Source organism: Amblyomma mixtum, chromosome 4 (genome assembly GCF_055824585.1).
Source record: "Amblyomma mixtum isolate Tamu chromosome 4, ASM5582458v1, whole genome shotgun sequence".
NCBI lineage: Eukaryota > Metazoa > Arthropoda > Arachnida > Ixodida > Ixodidae > Amblyomma > Amblyomma mixtum.
In genome coordinates, this window is record NC_143015.1 from 35396244 (window position 1) to 35418179 (window position 21936).

A 21936-nucleotide genomic window follows, 5' to 3' on the forward strand; every position below is an offset into this window, starting at 1 on the left:
CAAAGACCCTACTGGCCGCCTTGGACGTTGGGCCTTGCGCCTTCAAGAGTACAATTTTTCAGTAGTTTATAAGTCTGGCCAGTTGCATCGAGACGCCGATTGCCTGTCCCGTCATCCAGTCGACCCGCCAAGCCAACCTGAATGCGACAATGACGATTTCGTGCTCTCTCTTTCTGACTTTTCCAACATTTACCGTGAGCAACGCCAGGACCCTCAGCTTCGCGAAATTATCAGTCGCCTCTGCGCCGATCGCCATGACCCTGCCCTTCGTTTGTTTGTGCTCCGCGACGGCACCTTATACCGGCACAATATGCGACCTGATGGCCCTGACCTTCTACTAGTCGTCCCTCAGCACCTACGCAAAGCCGTCCTTGAACAGCTTCACGACGTTCCGACAGCGGGTCATCTAGGCGTCTCTCGCACATATGACAGTGTGCGCCGTCGGTTTTTTTGGCCAGGCCTCTACCGCACAGTCCGCCGATACGTGGCTGCTTGTGACCGCTGTCAACGCCGGAAAAAGCCATTGGTTTTACCAGCTGGACTTCTGCAGCCGATCGACATCCCCATAGACCCCTTTTCTCGCGTGGGTCTGGACCTTCTAGGGCCTTTTCCGCTCTCCGCATCGGGGAACAAATGGATTGCGGTGGCCACTGATTACACCACACGCTACGCGGTCACACGAGCAATACCAACCAGTTGTGCAACCGATGTCGCTGCTTTCCTCCTCAACGACGTTATACTCGTCCATGGAGCTCCCCGCCAACTGCTCACCGACCGTGGCCTTTGCTTTCTTGCGCGTATAGTCGACGAGATCCTACGGTTGTGCAACGTTCGTCATTCTTTCACGACTGCCTACCATCCACAGACGAACGGGCTTACCGAACGCCTTAACCGGACATTGACTGATATGCTGTCTATGTACGTGTCTGATGACCACCGCGACTGGGACATCACGCTGCCATTTGTGACATTTGCATACAATTCGTCGCGTCACAACACTTCCGGCTACTCCCCCTTCTATCTTCTATACGGCCGTGACCCTCTGCTTCCATTCGACAGCCTGCTCCCTCCAGTCGCCACTGCCAGCTCATATGCCCGTGACGCCATAGCCCGAGCTGACGTTGCCCGCGTTGTTGCTCGCAACCGACTCACAGCCTCCCAGCACTCCCAGAAACGTCGCTATGATTCCTGTCATCGCAACACCGAGTATTCTTGCGGCTCTCTCGTGCTGCTTTGGACCCCAGCTCGCCGCGTTGGCCTCTCGGAAAAACTTTTGCCACGATATACAGGCCCCTACCGTATTTTACGACAAGTGACTCCAGTGACATACGAAATTGTGCCCTTGCATCCCGCACGCCATACCTCCACACCTCGCACTGAGACGGTCCATGTTGCACGCCTCAAGCCGTACTACACGGACCCTGGTGTGGACGCTAGTACGCACCGGGACGGTGCTTTTCAGCCGGCGGGGTAGTGCTACATTAGGCGGTGCATGCATAAGGAAGGAAGAAGAAGAAGCTCTTGAGTTTTTTTTGTGAAGAAAACGACGGTCGAGCAGTGTCGGCTGGTGCCTGCAGTAAACGCCTGTGGTTTTAAAGCCCTGTTTTCCGTGTCCGCTTTCTGCAATCCCAAGCGGAACTACCCCGTAACAGTATTATTAATAACTTAATAAGAAAAGTATTATTAAGTTTGACCTTGCAACGCTGAACAAAACAAGACATTTATTATCATGGTGAAGAAATTGGGCCAATTATACTCCTTGAGCGGCTTCGTAAGTTTTTTGCGGGAAGCAAAGCATCCTCATTTCAATGACATTTGTTTGCCTTAGGAGGCACCAAATTGATTTCAAGTATTTCAATCAGCCGCATTCGTAATCCACAATCTAGAAACCAGCGCTTCTTTTACCTTCAGTGAGCACGCGAAGTGGAAATAAAAAAAATTATCAATATTCACCAAAATATGAAAATGAGCCTAGCGGTTAAGTGATCCCTTTTTTTATGTCCTTGTAACCGGTATTCTTGACAGGCACACCATTCAGTGCATAGTAAACTAGAAGGCATCTCTCCTCAATGACTGTCTACAAGTGGGAGAGTTACAGGCGTTTTCCTGCAACACGCCATTCAGTGTCATGCACCTGTACACTGAATTCAATTTGCACATTTTCACGCGTATTACTCCTTTGGAACCTAAAGATAACAATGGCTCAGGAATTGCTTCCTTATCGATCCAATTATATCTGCCAGCATTAGGCAAAGAAGAACCAGTCGAAAAACGACATAAGGATTCCATAGAGACTGAAAGTTCCGTACTCAAAAACACAATACACTGTGTCAAAGCAGATACGCCTGTCGTAGGATGCGTATTTGTATTGCGTTGCAGGGTAGGCTCTCGACACCACAGAGTTGGCCGTGTAGTAACTACCCATAAAAAATGCCTTGTGAGTCTAGTTGGTCCATTGCATTCTCAGAGTTCTTCTAGCACACAAAAAGACGACATGTGAAGGCCTGTCCTGTCTTTCTTGCTTTCACTTGTCGTCTTTTTGGGCGCTAATAGAATTCTCATAATAGCCATAAATTTCTCGTAGCGCCAAAGACAGAGCAGCACAAAAGACATTTTTGTCATTATACGTGCCTCTACCTGAGCCAACGACCAGTTGCGCAACATTCGGCGTCGGATTTATCAAGACGTCAGTGGATCACAGGACGAATAGATCCTGGCATGCTGTTACAGTGTGCTCGCTACGTGGCGAAGAAGAGGGTCACCCGATGCACTTTTCACAAAAACTTCGTGAATGTACCCGCGAGCGCCAGTGATAACTGCTTCAAGATACGCAGTTGCGGACCCTAGATGAGTGAAGAAAGCGCGATTGGCGACAGAATACCGACGTGTAATCTCGGGGTGTGGCGAAGATGAAGCGCGCCAGGGTCTCTGGTTGCGCGCTCATAAAGCCCGAACCTCCAGACGCGAGAGACAAGATCAAGCTCGTGGTCCTCGAGCGTTCCAACGCTAAGTTAACTGCAATCCGATCGGGTTTTCATCTCTGGCTAGCGGCAAACCTGAAATATTCCGTGCTTTTCTGTGGTACATCTGCGCTTAGCCGCATTGATCATCACTAACTTAATAATTAGGCAACAGAACCTTGGTAGCCACGGGGTAATTTTTAACGCCACTGTGTACTATACGGACGATCTTGTCGCTATGCATTGCAGGCTATACTTCCAATTTGCAAAAATTGAGAGACAAGGACGGCACATCAGTGATGTAATGTCTGGTTTATTTTTGTGTCTGTTACCTTAGACAACAGGTTCTGACACTCAGAACACGTCTTCATGGTTTCGGTCCTTGCTTTCATTGTGGTCGTGAAGAATGATTACTCAGTAATGAACCCAAGAGCTTAAGTGATTTTCACCATCACAAAATGCAGATTTACTAATAAATTTGTGCTCGGCAATGAACACGCAAGCATCACTACAGCTACTACAGTGCGTTGTAATCACGCTGACCGTTGACTTTGCTGCATTGCAAAAATGTATTCCTGCGGAATTGTTGTCTGTAAGTGGTTTTGTTCAGCGTTGCACAACTGCCGAGTAAACAGTGATGTATCCTATTTTCAGGTGTGAATATTTCAGCTAGTGTGTTCTTTTATTACGACTTTGACTACGAAATGGAGGCCTACCTCCGAGACCAAGGAGACTGCAAAGACATTGAGCGCTACCTCAAAGCTCTTTTGAACAGCGTACGTATGCTTGTATTCTGCACACGAAACTATGTCCCGCGAACTTACTTGCTTCATTGCAATGTTTCGATATATTTGGTTCTTCATCTTTCTTTCTACCCGAGAGACGAAAAATCTCCTATCTGTGCTTTATATCTTTTTAAATTATATCGCCGTGCCATCATTCCCCTTAAGCCCTCGTTAAGTCCGCTGCTGGGACCACTGCCGCAACGCCGAAAGTAAATCAAATGCGTTTTGCCCAAGTCAGTATCACACCGTTGCTCTTAATGTTTTAAAAAAACTGAAACAGAGACGCCGCCCCCCCCCCCCCCCCCCCGGAAAAAACATGATGTATTATTGTCTTATTATTATCTTCTTTACCCTACACAATTATCGTCTACTATAAAATGCTTTTCCTCTAATAAAGTACATGAATTTTTGAAGCAAAAGCTTTTACTGCGGGACCTCGGGCTTCAATCATGGACCACGTAAATGAACTTCAGCTGAGTTAGAGCTCAACCCATGAAAAAGAGCAAAAGAAATTAAATCAATATTCATGACTGGGAGTCAAACCCCCGGCTGCTCGAAAAGACCTCCTTCAAGGGCTGCTCGGCGATACCACTAGAAAAAAAAACACTAGGCTATTGCCGCAGCCAGCGCGCCTCACGTTAAACTGCGCCATACTCTCGCACTGTGCACTGGAGAGCGTCGTTTTCGTCAGGTTCCATCTAATGATGATTATGATGTCCTCAGGCTTAATGGCACATACCGATGATGGGGGATTGGCCAGGGTGCATAAAACTTCCATCTTCTCCGTCCCGCGGCACTGCCTGTTCACCGTCGTCGTCTACGTAGCATAAATCCGTGCTTTCGCTCCGATTCGAATGTAATATGCATTCTCTGCGCTTTTTATTGTGGACTTTCTGCCAAAATACATAATATGCATAGCATGTTCCAGCAGGAATATTTTATCATGATAATGAAAACATTGCGCAGGTATTTATTCCTATCTGACTGCAGTCGCAGTGCATATGATGGCGGCACAATTTTTCTTCATGCATTACAGCTACTGATGGCATTTCTTGCAGGCCGAACTTCGGTTTAAACCTCTAGAAAACGGTTCGGTAAAGCTATTATTTGGCGGTTCCAAACTCCTATCAAGCCATGTGAGTGCTTCTCATATTCATAATCCCTTCCATTCTAACAACTGCATTCGCTTCTACCCTAGTAACCGTCCCTTTTTCTTCTAGGAAACCCAAGATATCAGAGTGTTGGAACAAGGCTCTTTGGTCGTGTCTACACTTTACCTGTTCAAACGATTCATCCAGTACCACCTGCCTCCTCGCCCCGTCGCTGATATATACGTCTATATCTCAAAGTAAGCCGACCGTTCTATCTTCGGCTTCTTACCCAATTAACCATGTGTGTCTTTTCAGCCGGACTATGATATCGGAATATGATGGCATGAACACTTCCGTAGGTGAGTTCAGGAAGCATTTATTCATACAGTTCAGTTCTCGTTTTTAATAATATTGATAATAACCTATAAAAATGGCTTTACATTCTGAAATAAGGTGATTCACTACTGAATAGAGGCCACACTATAAGCCCCGGTCGATTTAAAGTGCAAACGCTCTATTGCTTTGTCAGTCTGCTGGGAAAATGGCATAGTATCTGGTAGAATATTAATCTCTGCCAGGAAGCGCTGTGGGCGTAGTTCATTGGAGATGCTACCTAATTTAACAAGAGTTGTTGTCGGGATAATTGGTCAGATTCTTAATTCTCCACATGTTTTTTTGTGCAAAAAGACGACACGTCTTGTCCATGTGTCGCCTTTTTGCGCAATAACCTTATGGCGAATGAAGCAAGCTAATTATTACCAATGGTGAGGTCAAACTGGCATTTGACCTCACCGTTCACTGTCGGCATGAAATCAGTGCAAACGTTCCAGCGTTTGGAGTGGAGATACCGCCGATTCTGCGGCCATGTGGCAGCAGCGACTCTGCACGCAGTGTGTAAAACACTGTACCTATATAGGCTGTGTCTTTACAAAGCTTTATTTTCTGCGAGGCCGGAACGTCTCAGTGAAATATGTTCTACATAGCCTAAGCATTGGCTTCAAGTATTTCTTTTTACTTCGGAACGACGTTCACTCTATTCGTCTAATCATAACGATGAGATGGTCTATTTTTTATGCTTCTCTATACTGGAACCATTATACACCGTTTGTAAGGTTCCCCTTGTTAGAACAGTCAATCTGCGAGGAGTGCGTTGATAGTAAGCACCTACTTGTCACAAGTCTGAGAAAATTCTACCCGGCTTTATGCCATTGATATATACACCCTTTATGTCCTCGTATGTCTTCCGCCTTTTGATACGTTCAAACTTCAACTACTCCTACAGCCTGGGAAGTTTTATTCTTGTGATTTTCTCTTATCCCCCATGGCATTATTCAAACCTTGGTACTCAGCAGTAGTTCCTCTACATACTTTTCAATTAGAAACTTTGACCGGTACAGCCGTTACAAAACCATTCTTCGCAGATAAGTATGATATTAGGCGGAAAATGCATAAACAAGACATTGTTACAAAGGAAGAGAGCGTTAAGTCGTAGAGTGAAAGAGGACCGACCACTGGAGGCATAAACAGCGCGGTGCCTAGCGTATGCACAAGAAATCGCGGAATATTTTCAGGCCCTTATAATTTGATTAACAGCGCAGGCAAATGGTGGCATCACCATTCTTTCTCTGCGATCATATCATATCTGAGTGTGATGGGGAGTTCCTTAAATAAGTTTCAGTGCCCTCGTCTAGAATATCATTTATTTATTAGGCCGCCGCGGTGGCTCAGTAGTTATGGTACTCGGCTGCTGACCCGAAAGACGCGGGTTCGATCCCGGCCGCGGCGGCCAAATTTCTATGGAGGCGAAATTCTAGAGGCCCATGTACGGTGCGATGTCAGTGCATGTTGAAGAACCCGAGGTGGTCGAAATTTCCGGAGCCCTTCACTACGGCGTCTACAATAGCTTCAGCCACTTTGAGGCGTTAAACCCTGATAAATCAAAACAAATATTTATTTATTACTTCGAATGTTGCATGCCTTAATAGGTGGCAGTTCTTTCCGGTGCCCTGATTTGTGTTTTTTGTTCAAATCTAGTAGCTTCCCTAAATTGTGATACATTGAGTCTCTCCGAGACGTTAGATCTCCACAAACCGAACAAACCTGTTTGATCTAATCTTCATATAAATTATGCATATGCCAAAAAGGTAACTTCATTGATAACCTCTTCTTTTCAGGATACGCGTATGAGTCAGGAGCTTGCTCAAATGAGAACGTCGCGGTGGTGAAAGATAATGCTGCTGCTTACACTGGCTCTTCTGCGCTGGCTCAGAAGATTGCCATACTGTACGTACGAATGTTTTTATTTTACCGATGCGATGCCTCATTCACAATAATTCTTTCTTACACTGAGAGACCCTGAGTCAAGCTATTTTACCGAAGAACGTTTTTATTAGCACGCGATATCTTACGCCCCATTTTTACACCTTACCACTAGGTAACACAATAGGCAGTCTATTTCGGAAAGCTCACGGGGGTTATGAAAATAGAGAAGAGAATGTTTCACTTGTTTGCGACGTGTTTTTGTGTCCCCAGTTGACTAGTAGACTAATGCAAGCCTCCGTGCATGCCATCGGGCTCCGCGAAAAGGTTACCGTGCTATTTTCTCGGGTATATTGAAACATAGGGTGACCTCGAATGCGTACGCATTCACAGAAACAGAGACAGGGCGAAGTTCAGTGTGAAATTGTCTCAAATTATGCGAGAAGCAAGCCTTTCAATGAGAGCCCAAATCTTTCTCAAAAATCTCAAATGGACGCTCCAATGTTGCACTTCATGCAAATGGCTAGAGCTGCATGCTTGCTTCCATTTGAGCTTTTGTACAATTCACACCACCGCTTGGCAAAACGGGGCAGTATTCCGTCCTTACAATTTTTGTAACTACACACTGGGCATTCTTTTAATCTGAGCAGATGCGCGCACCACTGTTCAATATGCGCAGCTATGCGGCACACTAGTACATAAAGTGTTTATCTTCCACAGGCTCGGAGCGACATGGGACGTGAACAGAACTGAGAAAGGCTGCATGAAGGAAGACGGTTATCTCCTCTCTACGTACAATGCCTCTGGAAAGCACTACAACATGTCTAGGTGCAGTCAGCGAGACATGCTTGCAAACATTACAAATAAAAGGTACGCCTCTATTAACACCGGCATCTGCTTAAGCCTGTGCCTCTTTATGGGCTTTATATTTCACATTTGCCTATTTGTAGTAGTTTAATGAGCTGTTCGCAGGTATAATTATCTGCACTTTCTTCAGTCGATTGCAGTTTATACAGGTAATTTCTTTGCATTGCTGCTTCCTTCAAGACTAGTAAGGTAGTACGAAATTATTTTTCCGCACGGTATGATTTTAATACTGTACGGCTGGGGGATGTGTGTCTTTCAGAAAAACAAACCCAACCTGCCTCAACCAGACCGAAATAAAGCCTCAGAGCAAGAAGCTGCCATCTGAAATGTTCCAGTACCGGGAATACTGCAGAGGCTACTTTAACAAGGACCCATACATGCAAGATTGCTCCGTAAGTTCCGGCTGCTTTTTGGCAACCTTCTTTTTTTTTCGTTTACTGCTGAAGTTTGCAAAAGGATTATATTTCTTTCTTGCACTTCATGTGAAAATGCTGATAGTTCTGCGGTCACTGGCGAACTACGAATCTAATTCGTTTAAACTCCTCTTTTCGACGAAGATTTCCTTGTGCCAGGCAGCTAACTTTTTCTGCCCGTTCTGCTACAGTGCTCTGAAGAACACAACAGAGCCCTTTCCCGTCTTTTCTGCTCCATTCTTCGATTAGTACGGGTGCACGCTATTGTGTTTATTGCTGAAATCTTTCATTTGAAGTTATGTGACTGCATTATAGCCATCATATATAGCCAAGAAGACGCAGCACGTCCTCGCAGCAATGCATTACATACCGACCAAAGCTGTACGATCGACTTCCATGATATGGAACAGACAAGGCAACCAGTTTGCGTTACCTCAAGCATCTACGGCAGGATGGCTTCAAATATGCAGTTAATTAACCGTTCATTCTCACAGCTTCTTGCTACAGCGACCTGTATTTTCGCTCTTTAGTCCACGGCATACAAAATAAACGCAGGTTTTCAGGTGCTGCACATCGCCTTAGCCTCAAGCACCAGTCAGTCATTTGCGCGAAGTTAAGCTGTGTTTTCAAACCTGCCTAATCTGATATTCCTATGGGTTTTGTCACTACATGATCAATACCCTCATCGTCGCAGGCACAGCAGGTCAGTGGGTTATTTTTGCCCCCCGGGTTGATATTAGCCCGAAGCTCTTTATCTGATCCGCTGTCTCTCAGTTCGGGGCGCCAAGCCTTTCACACGAACTGTCGTCTCCGACAGCAGGGGAACGCCCTAATCTTTCCTTCTGTCTTCGTCAGAGCATTTCCTTCCATTACCCTAAGGAAGCCCTCATGCAAGTGGTTGTAAAAATTGTGTTCTGAGTTGAAACTGCCATATGCACGCCCAGTTTGCGCAGAGTGAGACGCCTGCTAAGTTTCGGAACCGCTACCTTCTGCCACGTTTGGTTATACGCTCCGTATTTCATAAGTAATATGAGTCTGAATGACTTTTCACATTGATAATACTAAAAAACAAGGTGCTGTACACATTGGTTACGCATACATTGTGTTAATGAATACCTGAGATAGATTTGCTTGATATTTAGCGTCAATGGTTGAGACGCGGAGGACAAAACAAGAAGTGCAGGCTAGAAAAAAATGATAGAAATTTACGTGCACTAAAATGATTACGGCGACAGGATGCGTTTTGATCCGCACATCTGAACTTTTCGGGCGGTTTCGCTGAACTTACGAGGTGAACACGCCATTATCATGGTTACATTTATTCTCGAAGCACTTCAAATCAACTGCGAGCCATCAGGTCTTTTTGTCCGATTCGTAGTCCACTATCCTTAGCATCCTGCACCTCCACTTAGGCCGTCCTGCGTCTATCCCATCTGAACCATAAAATTTTATTTCGTGTCCAAGATGGTCTTTTCAGCGGCATCCATCACTGACATAGCAATCCTTTTCTGACTAGAGAGGGAACGAAAGCGAGAGGATCACAGTCATTTCTCGTAGATGTATTCCTCTAAGTGTCAGTCCGGGAGTAGGGTTCGACTTTTAGACTTTTAAACGCACTTGGTTTAACATTAGAAAAGGAGCTTCACAGCGCCACGCTTTAAGCTTCGTCCTGCAGGCTTATTGCTTATCTCTACAGCAGCAAAGCTGTTACTAAACGCTTCGCTTGAACAAGCTTTCTCGTCTACTTCGTCACCCTTTGTCAGAGAAACCTTTTCAAGAATTTGCCCACAATGTCCTCCTATTTGCTTCTAGGCGCCGCGCAAGGAGGAAAGTGGGAGAGGAGAGTACGACGGTAGCGTGAGGGCAGGTTGCGCGGTGACCCATAGCAACAGAAAGGCGCGCGCCGTCGTCTGCTTGCCGATGACGTCATCGGTAAGGCATTCGGCGAGCCCGTCGAGAGGAATGCCAGTTGTGGCAGCCACTCGCTCAAAGATGGCGGCTGAGAACTGCGCACTGCCGTGCGCTTACGTGAGCAGAGGCTCAGCGGGGGCGGACTGCCATGCGCTCTGCTCATGCAGAAACAGAGCCGCTTCGTGCGGCACAGCGTGTTTCATGTGCGCTCGCCTACGGTTCAAATTCCACAATATCTGCGCTGAAAAATCGCGTCACCGAGAAGAACCACAGTCGTCTGGCAATTTTTCGCTGACGCGAAATAATGCATGATCAAAAGGTTGTGGGAGACCTCATTCAACCTCTCAATAGTTCGAAAGCAGAAAGAAAACACAGAACATTCAAATGCGCAACAAGTAGGCCGGACAAGATGGGCGCTGAATGCCAACGCTTTTTTTTTTTTGTCGGAACGCAGAAAATGTCAAACGACAATGACGAAATTTCTTGCGAACACTGTACAGTTCAAGCGGGTATATGAATATGGCCAACGTGTATGGTAGACAGTGACCGTCCCGCTATCCAGTGAGGCTGTGTTCATAAAACTATGAGCGCAGTAAACCATTTTACACTTCGTGCGAGTCGTGCAGTGTTGTTCTGTCGGCAACGACGAACGCTCTGACATCCACTCACGCAGTGAGGAAGCATTTCCAGTGCATGCTGTGCGAAAACATGCTTTTGTCCCAGCAAGCCGCGAGGGACACAGACTTCCGATTTGTTATGTCAAAATCAACCGATTACACTACCGCAACCTAGTGCTTCTCAACATCATCGTCATATAGGCACTACTTCTGTGCAGATTTCGCCGCGAACATCCCACTGTTTTTTTATCGCCAATCTTATGTGTCATCGACCTTGCTGCATTACATATTTCTATGATACAATGCAACAGTGGAATAGAATATGATTATTAAGGATGTTTCTCACATTAACGATGTTTCTGAGCAAGTGTTTTCAAGGTGTAGACTTATCGGGATAAAGTCTTAAAGGGATAAAAATATTGCGCAAGAGCATAAAGCACAAAAGAGGCCTCAAAAAGTAGTTTTAAAAAAGGGATAATTCAAGTACTAATGAACATATACGCTCTCTAACACTTATTTGTATTCTTCTTTCTTCCTACTCTTCAGAAAGAACAAAAGGCCACTGCACATTTAGGAGTATGCCGATCGTGCTGTTCGAATACCACCCTTCTTTACCAACCATACATCGATATTGTCGCACCGGATGGAACGAAATGCGGTGAAACGCAGGTATGCTGATTCATCCAGATAAATATGCTCTATTCTGTCTTTTTACAAAAAAAACCTCCGTCATGTAGGAATATGCTCTGCTCTTTTCGGGCATTGTAAGGTTACCTAAACCTTAAGCCCTGCGTTTAAGACTTTGATATTTAATATCACACTTTGAGTAGCGGACTTTCTTGTAGTTTTCAGGAAATTAAATGAGTAAACATTTATGGCCATCATTTCTGTTCAGAACGCATCAGTTCAAGGCATTAACGTTATTGACTGGAATTATTTCTTTTTAATAACCTGCCGACAGTGGCGTTGGTTGTCGATTTCTCTACGAGCTTTCAGTTAGCTCAGCGGTTTTCATTTTGAATATATATTATTGATTACAAAAATTTGTTTAAGGTTTTTTTTTTACTTTAATCTGCCATTCGACCCTTCAACATGTTATGTACGTTTTGTAAAAAAATATGCCGCCCTAGAGGTTTGCTTTTAAGCATTGTTGGAAAGGCATAAATGAGTCTCAGGTTTCTCAGGAGTGGGTAACTGTTATTCTCATCGTCGAGGTATTTTGAACACTCCAGAGAAAAGCCAGCTTCACGACGTGGATCGCAAGTGAACCTCAAGGGCTGTACAATAATGGGAACAGTTGCACATGGTACACTGCGCAAAGAACAGACGTGGTCTTTTCTCTCAGTAGACGCAGCCATTAGAAATCAATTTTGGGCAAAAGTGTGATGTTTCTATCAGTGCTTATCTCTTGTCTTCTACCTACGTTTAATACACTGTTCTTTGTCAAATTCTTACAGATTTGTATATCAGGAGAATGCGTCATCGATCCTCGCACATTGGGATACCAGAATGCGTCTCGTGTGCACCAGTGACAGCTGTTCCGACAACTTCATAAAAACATTCACGCTCTAGAGTATGAAAAAAATAATCGTCGCTCCTTACATCGTACCTTCCATTTGCTTCGCAATATCACTTTATGAACAAAATAAATCGCCTTTCAAATATTGAAAACTTATGAGCACAATTGAAATTATTTACGGCACCTGCATTTACATAGAGCACGTGTCTCTTCTGTGCATCTTTTTTGAAGCATTTCACGTGGTATTGGTGTTTTTAGCTTAATTTGCCAACGCTGCTTTAGAAGATTAAATTTTGATGAAGCACATATCGAAAGTCAGCCACATTATACTTTTAAATTGCGACACCAATGTCGAAAGACCTACAACGTGGCCTTCAGGTTTTGAGGGCTTCATACTGATGGGTGTCTCGCACCTCGAGTTGTGGCCAAAAGTACATCCGTGTCCAATGATTCTGATCAATGCTGATAATTCTAGACTGGAAAACGTGAAACAAAATTCAGGATTAATCCCTTAGGATCGCATGCGTTTTTCGGCTTTAGAACAAAAAACGCTTAAGAACACACCTTAGTAAATCTCTTTTTATTTTTGAATCATTTATTTACCTTCTGGGCCGTTTAGGTATTACACACAGAAGTGGTAAACATGCGCGAAGAATACAATACAGGGTGTTTGTTTAACCTAGGCGATGAAGGAGCGCAAATTTTCAGGCTTCAGATCCAGAGATGGAGACAATGCACGCGAGCAGGTGGTTTCAATCTCCGATGGTCTTGGAGAGGAAAGATTGAAAATTCTGCTTAAGTCTGCAACTTGAAATGCTTCTCTTAGTCAGTTATCAGTGCGTGATGATACAAAATTTAAAGCAGTAATAGCACTTCGTTTCAGTAATTCATAGGCGTAATATATTTTGTAGGAAGAAAGTCTAGAAAGATGACTCCGTATGGAAAGATCTGGAAGGTCTAGTGTTTTTTTTTTCTTAAGTGCGACGCTAGGAAAAGAAGAGCAGTTAGTCAACATAAAACTAAATAAACAATTTTAAACTGATTCCAAAGCTTGAATTAGGTGCCCATGCGGAAGACTAATATTCTATCTCCGATCGAACGCCTGTTATCACAGTAGTTTTAAATTTTACCTTCGATGGAATGAGTGTTTTAACAGAAGCCGTTTTAATCAAACGACTGCTTTAACAGAAGTTGTTTTAAGTTCTACTTTCGATCGAATGACCGACCGCTTTAACAAAAGTAATTTTAAAACAACGGAAGCAAGCGACAAGTTAGACTGATGAGAACAAAACATGAAATTAGCATTGTTAGCTATGTTTTTACATGAGTGTTCTATGAGGGGTCACTGCTAATGATTACTTCAAGATACTTGTAATACAAACAAAGGTTATCGGGGCGCCATGCAGGACATACGTCTGAATACCGGCTGAGCCAACAATAATTATATACAGGGCGTTTCGCCCAAGACATTACACATTTTTTATAAATATGCTTTTTGAGTTATAAGGGCGTTTTTTTTTTTGGAATAGCATTGTCAGCGGCTAATACATAAGATTTGAGCTAAGACGCGCTAATAGCAGGCAGGTTAACTAGTAATGAATACTTAACTTTTTAACTCCTATTATTAGGCTACTTATTTTGTTAGAGGACTGTAGACCACCATAAGTAATTTCAAAATCAGTTTTTCGAATTTCAAAAACGTGGTTACCCACTGCGCTACGGCCCAATAAATTTTTCCTGCCTCGCGCCAAAATACGCGCGCTTTTGAGAAACTTGTAGGCAAAGCAACACCTGAGGATGACGATGTCTTCGAAATTCTAAAAACTGATATGGATGTTAATTACGGTGGACTACACGCCTGTTAATAATCAGGAAGCCTAATAGCAATAATTAGAAAGTTAACTATTCAATATTACTTAACCAACCTGCTAGTTAGCAGTTGTTAGCTTTGTTATGATGTACTACAGCGCTCGCAATGGTATACCTATAAAAGCGCACTTCTAATTCAGGAAGTCCACTTTTTAAAATTGTGTAAAATATTAGGTGAAACACCCTCTATATTATTTTTCTTTCATTTTAGGCTAATAGCTTGTCGATTTATTGTTCTTTGTATACGTCGACAGATTTATGCTCTGAAAATGAAATAATTTCTTCTACACCCCGCCGCCGCGGTGGCTCAGTGGTTATGGGGCTCGGCTGCTGACCCGGAAGACGCGGGTTCGATCCTGGCCACGGCGGTTGAATTTCTATGAAGGCAAAATTCCAGAGGCCCCTGTACTGTGCGATGTCAGTGCACGTTCAAGAACCCCAGGTGGTCGAAATTTCCGTAGCCCTTCACTACGTCGTCCCTCATAGCCTGTGTTGCTTTAGGACGTTAGACCCCCATAAACCAAACCAAACCATCTACATCCACCATTTGTAACAATCCATTTGGAAAATGAAGCCCAATCAGACGACCAACGCGTCTTTTGCCTCATTTGTCTTCAGAGACGAGTGCATGAAGCACTGTTCAGTCCGGTGTTTGGATCGGATGTTTTTAATTTTCGACCTGAAATTGAATGAACAACATTAAGGAGGTTAGAGCTGCAAACTTTATTAAACTAGGAACTTTTCAAGGCTGTTTTGCGCAATATTTTTGTTTGGAGACCACTTGGGTGTTTCACGCCGTAGGCAGGAACGCGTTACCTGTACTCCCAGTCACGCCTCGAATCCTCTAAGACTGTACCATTTGACCACTAAAAACTAGAAAAATACAAAAAATATGGAAATATGGCAAATAGCATCGACATTCATTTAAGATAGATAAAAGACGAAACTGGCCTTCTATAACAATATTCGTCCAGTTATGAAAGAGTAGATGGTTTACAGAAATCGGATGTGTTTTTTTATACGTAGACCAAAGTCAGCGCGAGCATTTCCAAAGCAATACCTCTCTTGGAGTTCGAAATTTCACCTTTTTACATTTTTAGGTGCTGAGCAATGACAGCATATTTTAGACATGCCTGCAAAGGTGCCTAGATTGCAATTCTTCACTTCAAAATAAGCATCCTTTCAAACAAAATAAACACGTTTTTGCTTCTAGTCTACGAAGCGTGTCGAGAAGATGCCTGGATTGCTAGCTGAAAAAAAAAATAGCATTTTATAGCAGTGAAAATTTTACTAAGTCAAAAATCCGCAACATGGGCGCATGCCCCGAGCAGCCTTCATTATTTTTTTCGAGACATGAACTTTTTTTCTCGAAATTATGTTCTGATGTGTTTTTCTACATGCCCCGTAAGCATTATATATTTTCCCATCATGATTAAAATTATTTATGGTTTTGGGGAGTTTACCGTCCCAAAGCGATTTGGTCTATGAGGGACGCCGTAGTGAAGGGCTCCGGAAGTTTCGAGCACCTCGGGTTCCTTAACGCGCAGTGACATCACACAGCACATGGGCCTCCAGAATTTCGCTTCCATAGAAATTCCACCGTCGCGACCAAAATCGAGCCCGCGTCTTTCGCGTCAACAGCCGAGGGCCATAACCACTCAGCCACAGCGGCACCTTGATTAAAAATGTGTGCTCGATATGTGAGTTCGAGTTCTTGTGAAAACGCCCTCCGGGAAAAAAAAATTGGCAGTGGCTTAGCTCTGGTTAAGCCTGGATATACAAGCAAATAGCTGCAGTTATGCTTCGTTTGACGACATGGCTGTCGCAGTTCGCGCACAATGCACTGGGATCACCCCGATAGCTGTGTAGATTATGAGTCAACTCCCTCGCTACCACTTCTGGGCCTTCTTTTCTTCCTTCCATGGCGAATGTCTGCGCCTCTTCTACGGCCACCGCCGCCGCTCACGCGTGCGTTTTCGCAACGCCTTGCGAAAGAACCTTCTCCTCTTGGGACGGCGGCGGAGACCGCGCAGCAGCGGCAAGGCGTAAACCGGTGGCGAGGAGGAGAAAGGAGGGGGTGGCGAGGAGGAGGAAGGGTGCGCCGCGGCGGCGCCCGGGGGTGGCTCACGCGAAGCGCGGTGTTGACGAGCCTAGTGAAGCTTTTCGCTTTAAAAGCATCGACATGAAGGCGACTTCTTCGTTGTCGTCATGGTGGCACAGAGCTTTCCCATACAACAGTGCGGTGCCATGTCGAGTACTTAACCACCCCGCGACCATTTCGCGCTCTCTACCGTTAACTAGCCATTATCGTAAGGGGACACCTACCTGTGTCTGGCGTCCTGTACGCCCACTCGCTTGCGTCCGCAGCGAAGCTTAAGAGCATCGACGAGGTCAAGCCTCAGGCACCTGGCGAACTTGCTACGATACGCTAGAAGACCTGGTGACACGCTCGTATGACCAAACTTCTGACTGGGCTTCAAACATGTTTGATCATAGATGTTCTGAAAATCTGCATACGGCCCGCGTATCACACTCTTGCACGTTCATTGCACCTAGTTATAAATGATAGCGATATTCCCACTTTGGGGTTGTTGGGATGAGTTGCTCTAAGCTATTGGAAGCAAGCCGCCAAGCTCACCTGCTAACCTCCATAAACTGGTCGCTGGGTCTGGCTGGGTTTCGTGTGGACTTTGGAAACACCTAGGATTAAACTACTATCAACGCTTCCTTGACAATGCCATTACTGCTTGCTTTCCACTGCTTATTGTAATGACATTCAATAGTTAGCAACTAGGTCCTAATACTGCAGACAAACGAATGTTCAGCTAGGTGAGTATGTTCATTATTTGAAATTTCAACACCATTTTAAAATATATTTACGCCTATCCTGTAATTTATACATCGGGCATTTTAAATTTTGCACATATTAAGAAAGTGTCAGAACAGATCTCAACCCCAGTTTAAACTACCTTTACGCCGATCCTGTGAGATATAGATCATGTATTTTATCATTTACTTTGCCGGTAGCTGTTTGCATGCTTCGCACAGCATCGAAATGAAGTGTGCTATAGAAGCACCATAAACTCTTCGCTGTGTCGTCAGTCATTACTCCTTCATTCCAACCGTATAAGTTATCCCCGTTTGTTCGACCAACCTGCTCTCCCAGACCGGCCTGCTTACGCGCTCCAGAAAAGGCGCTTGCGTGTAGCCTGCGTAAAGCTTGTCTCTCATTAGCCTACTGCCAGTATTACCTTCGTACGGCTCCAGATATATCAAGAGACAAACCAGGAGTGCCGCCAGTTCATGGTCTTCTTAAGGAGGATGCCTGTTAACCTCTTCTATTGCCCGAAGCGCGCATACATAAACTCTTGCGGTCTGGACTACCACCATATCCCGAATGGTTTCAGCAGACTATCCTTTGGACGCTAAACTATAGCACAAACTCTGTAACAGCTAGTACACTGTCAATGCACTGAAGGGAGCCAAGATTACGTTGTCACAAAGAGAAAATTTATTTTGCCTTCCAAACTCGCTACTATAAATCATAGATACGCAATGTCATTGTTGACTCTCCTTAAAATCGCGGTACTAGTGTATATATGCGCCGCCGCAGCATGCATTAATTCTCCATTAATTAAAAGCGGAAACGCCGTAGGCTGGCTCATTCTTTCTGGTTGGGTTCAGGTTCGTTGTTCCGTCCGAGGGCGCCGGCTGCCAGTTTCACCACGGTGCCGAGTAATTCTCCGGCATTCACCGCCGGTAGGGCGACGAGAAGCGCCACTGTAATGGACAGCACGTAACGTATAGCTTGTTATGCCCAGTCGAAAAACACAACAGAAAGATTTCCGTCGTCACAATAGAGTTTGTGCAATCTTTTTGGCCAAGTTATTGTAGTATCAATAGAACTTTTTGTAGCAACAAAAGAATTTTGCCCAGTTACTACAGAAAATTACTGCACCACTACAGACAACAAAAAATTTCTACAGAAAACACAGAACTCCTATAAAAAATACTAGAAAACAACGTAAAAATATCTCGTTATCACAAAAACTCAAAATGTTTTGTCGTTTTTTTTTTACACAGTCCTGATATGCACACGATATGCACATGCGCCGACATGTACAGCGTGATTATCGCTGAAGGCAACAAAACCGGTGTAGTGTACTTCTGTGAAACGCTAATGCACCATTCAGCTCTTGAAATAGAGCAAGGCCTAAGCGCAGTTGCTCCACTGCAGAGGCAATACTTGTGCTGAAGTACAGCAACGTCGACTGAGAATCCACCTAAAAACCATCCTGTGCTGACAATATAATCTTTTATAGCCTGCTGCGCACTCTATCCGAGCTTTACAGAAGTTTAACGACTGTACGCAGCAGGGGACATTTTCGTAGTGCTCTTTACAATTACGCTTTCTTTCATACATCCGTTATGCGCTTAGCCTATACAAATGTTTGAAGTATAACTACTCAAACGCTTATAATTTGCAGTTGAATGATGTTTAGCTGATGCATAGCTCTTACCTATTATGAAACTGAGAATGCGAAGCCCGGTGACCACCGCCATAGTTTCTTCACTCGTCTGTGGATAAATAAGCATACATACGCGGCCACATATTGAAAAGAGCCACCATGAGTATTTTGGGCTTGCTACGTGAAGCCGGTTCTGTTTTGCTCTAACCATGAACCGACTAGCCCAACATCATGCCTTACTTCAATACATTTCTTCTACTCTGGGCTCTACCACTCTTCCTAGGAACAAGGGACATGCGGCAACCACCTATGTTAACCTCATCGCACTGCCAACGTGCCAGTCAAGAGTCTGCGCTTTGTGTGTGTTCGTGCCTTATTTTCTCCCGTCGTCTTCGCGCAGTTCTGTTTTGCTCTATCCATATGCAAAATGCATCATTTGGAGCAACGCTGGCATTGTAGCTCAAGAGATGAATCCGACGTCTTGCCTTATTCCCGAGTCGCTGCTAGTTAATACGATAGGCGACACTATCAATAGGGCATGGTAAAATTGATGAACGAGTACTATGCCGTCATCATTTTCGTCATGCTAATAGCATCCATTGCAGTTCAAAGGCATCACGCATTTAAACTGAATTTTCGATTTTTGAATTTAGAACGACTTTACGGGAGTAGACTGGCCGTAGCTAGCACAGGACAGACTAACTGGAGAGATATTGCAGAGCCCTTTGCCCTACAGTGGGCGTAGTCAGGCTGATGATATTAACGCCGATATCTACACTACATTTTTAGCCACATATTTTTTACTTAAACGGCTCACTACTGCCCGTCAGTTTCGCTGTACACAAGGAATCCTCATGTACTACGAAATGTGAATCTCAGCATCTCTGGTTCGCATTATGACACTTGACGACAAGATATGTCGCCTCCTGAGGCTTCCTCTTGACTTGCCACCTCATTTTGTTGCTGTTATCTTGTTTGGTCATTCTGTTTGTTGTTACTTGTGTGCTTTATGTTTCTACTCTCTGTACTCTTTTCCTAAAGAAAAAGGCTGTCAGAAAAAAGAAATAGTACCGCATTTTTGCAAGTCCTGCATTTTTTCAAGTTGCAAGTTAGTGCCTGTCCCGTCGATATCTGTGTCATCCCTGTCTATTTTGCGCTATGTTTTCAAAGAACTGCATTTCTCTTTCGAATTTTGCTTTCTCTCACCCTTATCACGATGTGCAGTTCCGAAGAATGTTTCGTTCGGAGGCATATGTTTTTCTATTTTGTCCTCAGTTAGCTACTTGCCCTAGCTTCAGTGCATTACAGCGACATCTGTTAGGAGCTCGTCCCTGGTTTCTAACAGTAGTAGTAGTAGTAGTAGTAGTAGTAGTAGTAGTAGTAGTAGTAGTAGTAGTAGTAGTAGTAGTAGTAGTAGTAGTAGTAGTAGTAGTAGTAGTTGTTAGTAGTAGTAGTAGTAGTAGTAGTAGTAGTAGTAGTTAGTACTAAGTAGTAAGTAGTAGTAGTGGTAGTGTAGCAGTAGCAGTAGCAGTAGCAGTAGTAGTAGTAGTAGTAGTCAGTGTGAGCGGTGGGTGCGCTTGCATAGGTACCACTCCAAGACTGGTTACCGTTAGAAGGACGAGTGCATGACAGCAGACGAATGCTCTCTAACTATAGAGATAGGAAGTCACTGTCATATTCTCCACATTAATATATCGTGAAATAAAATTCCTTAACAGCTGTCGCTTAATCCCTCGTTACAAAGTGGTAACCATCCTCTTAGTTTCTTCAGTCCTGTTTTTTTTAATGCAGTTGAATGAAGCTGAGCACTAACGAGCGCGGCACATTGGAATGAAAAACATCAACACGAGTAAACTTCCAGGTGGTTATGATAATAATCTGCATTCCTTTTTCTCCTCTTCTTGTTTTGTCTCTTTCTTGGGCTGCTTTTAAGTGGACGGCCAGATTAGGACTGCAAATTAAAAGAGTGGTCTCTCCACAGAGAACATCATTGCTAAAGTATATGTAATTCATTTGAACCATATCGCTGAATGTACCCAAAGCGTGCATATATACAAGCATTTCTTCAATCAGAATATAATATACAAATTCAGTAAGGATAGAAAAGGTTCAGAAACCACTTAAAGTACATGTTTCCACGTTTTGCAGAAAAATAAAACTTTACCTTCTTTTCTCGGCGTTGAAGTCAGTTCAGCCGTTTATAGAGATGTAATATGATATTCATACCTTCCAGCTTTATATAGCACTGTAGCCCAGCCCGCAATTTGACATCAACAACGCAAAAAAATGCCACCATGATGAAATATAGGTTTATTTTTATTCAGCTGCTGCTGAGCTTAATGTAGGACTCCAAGCGGGAAAAACATCACGTTCCTAATGAACCGCTCCGAAACGTGATATGGCACCGTGTCATTTTTATTTTGGAGAACCGGTAAAATACCAAAGTGACGTTTTTTTTTTTACCCATATTACTTGTTTACGAAAAAAGCTATTCAGGCCAGTTGCTGTGGTTGATGGCTGGAGTATTTGCGAAGAGCGTGAAAGAGTTCCCGAAAAGTGTTCATGCTACGTGAACTACGTACGTGGTGACTTTTTCTTTTCGAAGAACAGGATTTAAAATTTATTGCAAAGGCTCGGAAAAGAAAAGACCACCATGCTTTCAGTAAACGCGCATGACGCTCTCACCAGAGCATTCCCCTTTTTTTACGCACCCAGGTAAAGAGTTCCGAAGGTCGGCTATTGAACCTAAAAAACGTGATAGGGTTTTAACGTAGTTAAGCCGAGTAGACTTGCGAAAGCATGTGTTTAGCATAGTTGGCTGATGGTTTTGCTTTGCTGGGTCATTGGCATGCCTGACGACGATATTAGACTCAGGTTAAGCTCTGATAGATGTTAAGTTGAACAGAGATCAGGAGGAAACATTGCCTTGAAAGCCTCCGAGTGTACGGTAGGGGATATTTTCAAGCTGACAAGGATTAAAGCGCAACAAGACGGCACAACGTAGGAGAAAAAACGAGAGGACACTAGCGCCTGTCCTGTCGTTTTTTCTCCTACTTTGTGCCGTCTTGGTCCGCTTTAATCCTTGTCAGCTATGAACCACCATGCCACGGAGAGTGTTTTACTGAAGTATATTTTCAAGCGACGTACGCGGCTTTCCGTCTGGTTCGCAGGCCATT

At 44.1% G+C, this 21936-nt stretch overlaps 1 long non-coding RNA gene and 1 pseudogene across 2 annotated transcripts; one reads left to right on the plus strand and one right to left on the minus strand.

The window, feature by feature from the left end:
- The first annotated feature begins 3624 nt into the window (after window positions 1-3624).
- LOC149346114 (A disintegrin and metalloproteinase with thrombospondin motifs like) lies at window positions 3625-12458 on the plus strand (annotated as a pseudogene). Its single transcript, XR_016292055.1, has 9 exons — window positions 3625-3736; window positions 4804-4881; window positions 4966-5093; window positions 5152-5195; window positions 7011-7119; window positions 7816-7965; window positions 8222-8354; window positions 11450-11572; window positions 12361-12458. The product of XR_016292055.1 is annotated as an A disintegrin and metalloproteinase with thrombospondin motifs like (transcript).
- Window positions 12459-17784: 5326 nt separating this feature from the next.
- On the minus strand, window positions 17785-20960 carry LOC149346115 (uncharacterized). The gene is made up of 3 exons (XR_016292056.1): window positions 20925-20960; window positions 18812-18869; window positions 17785-18071 (listed from the first exon to the last, which is right to left on the minus strand). It is a non-coding gene; the product is annotated as an uncharacterized LOC149346115 (long non-coding RNA).
- Between the last annotated feature and the right edge of the window lie 976 nt (window positions 20961-21936).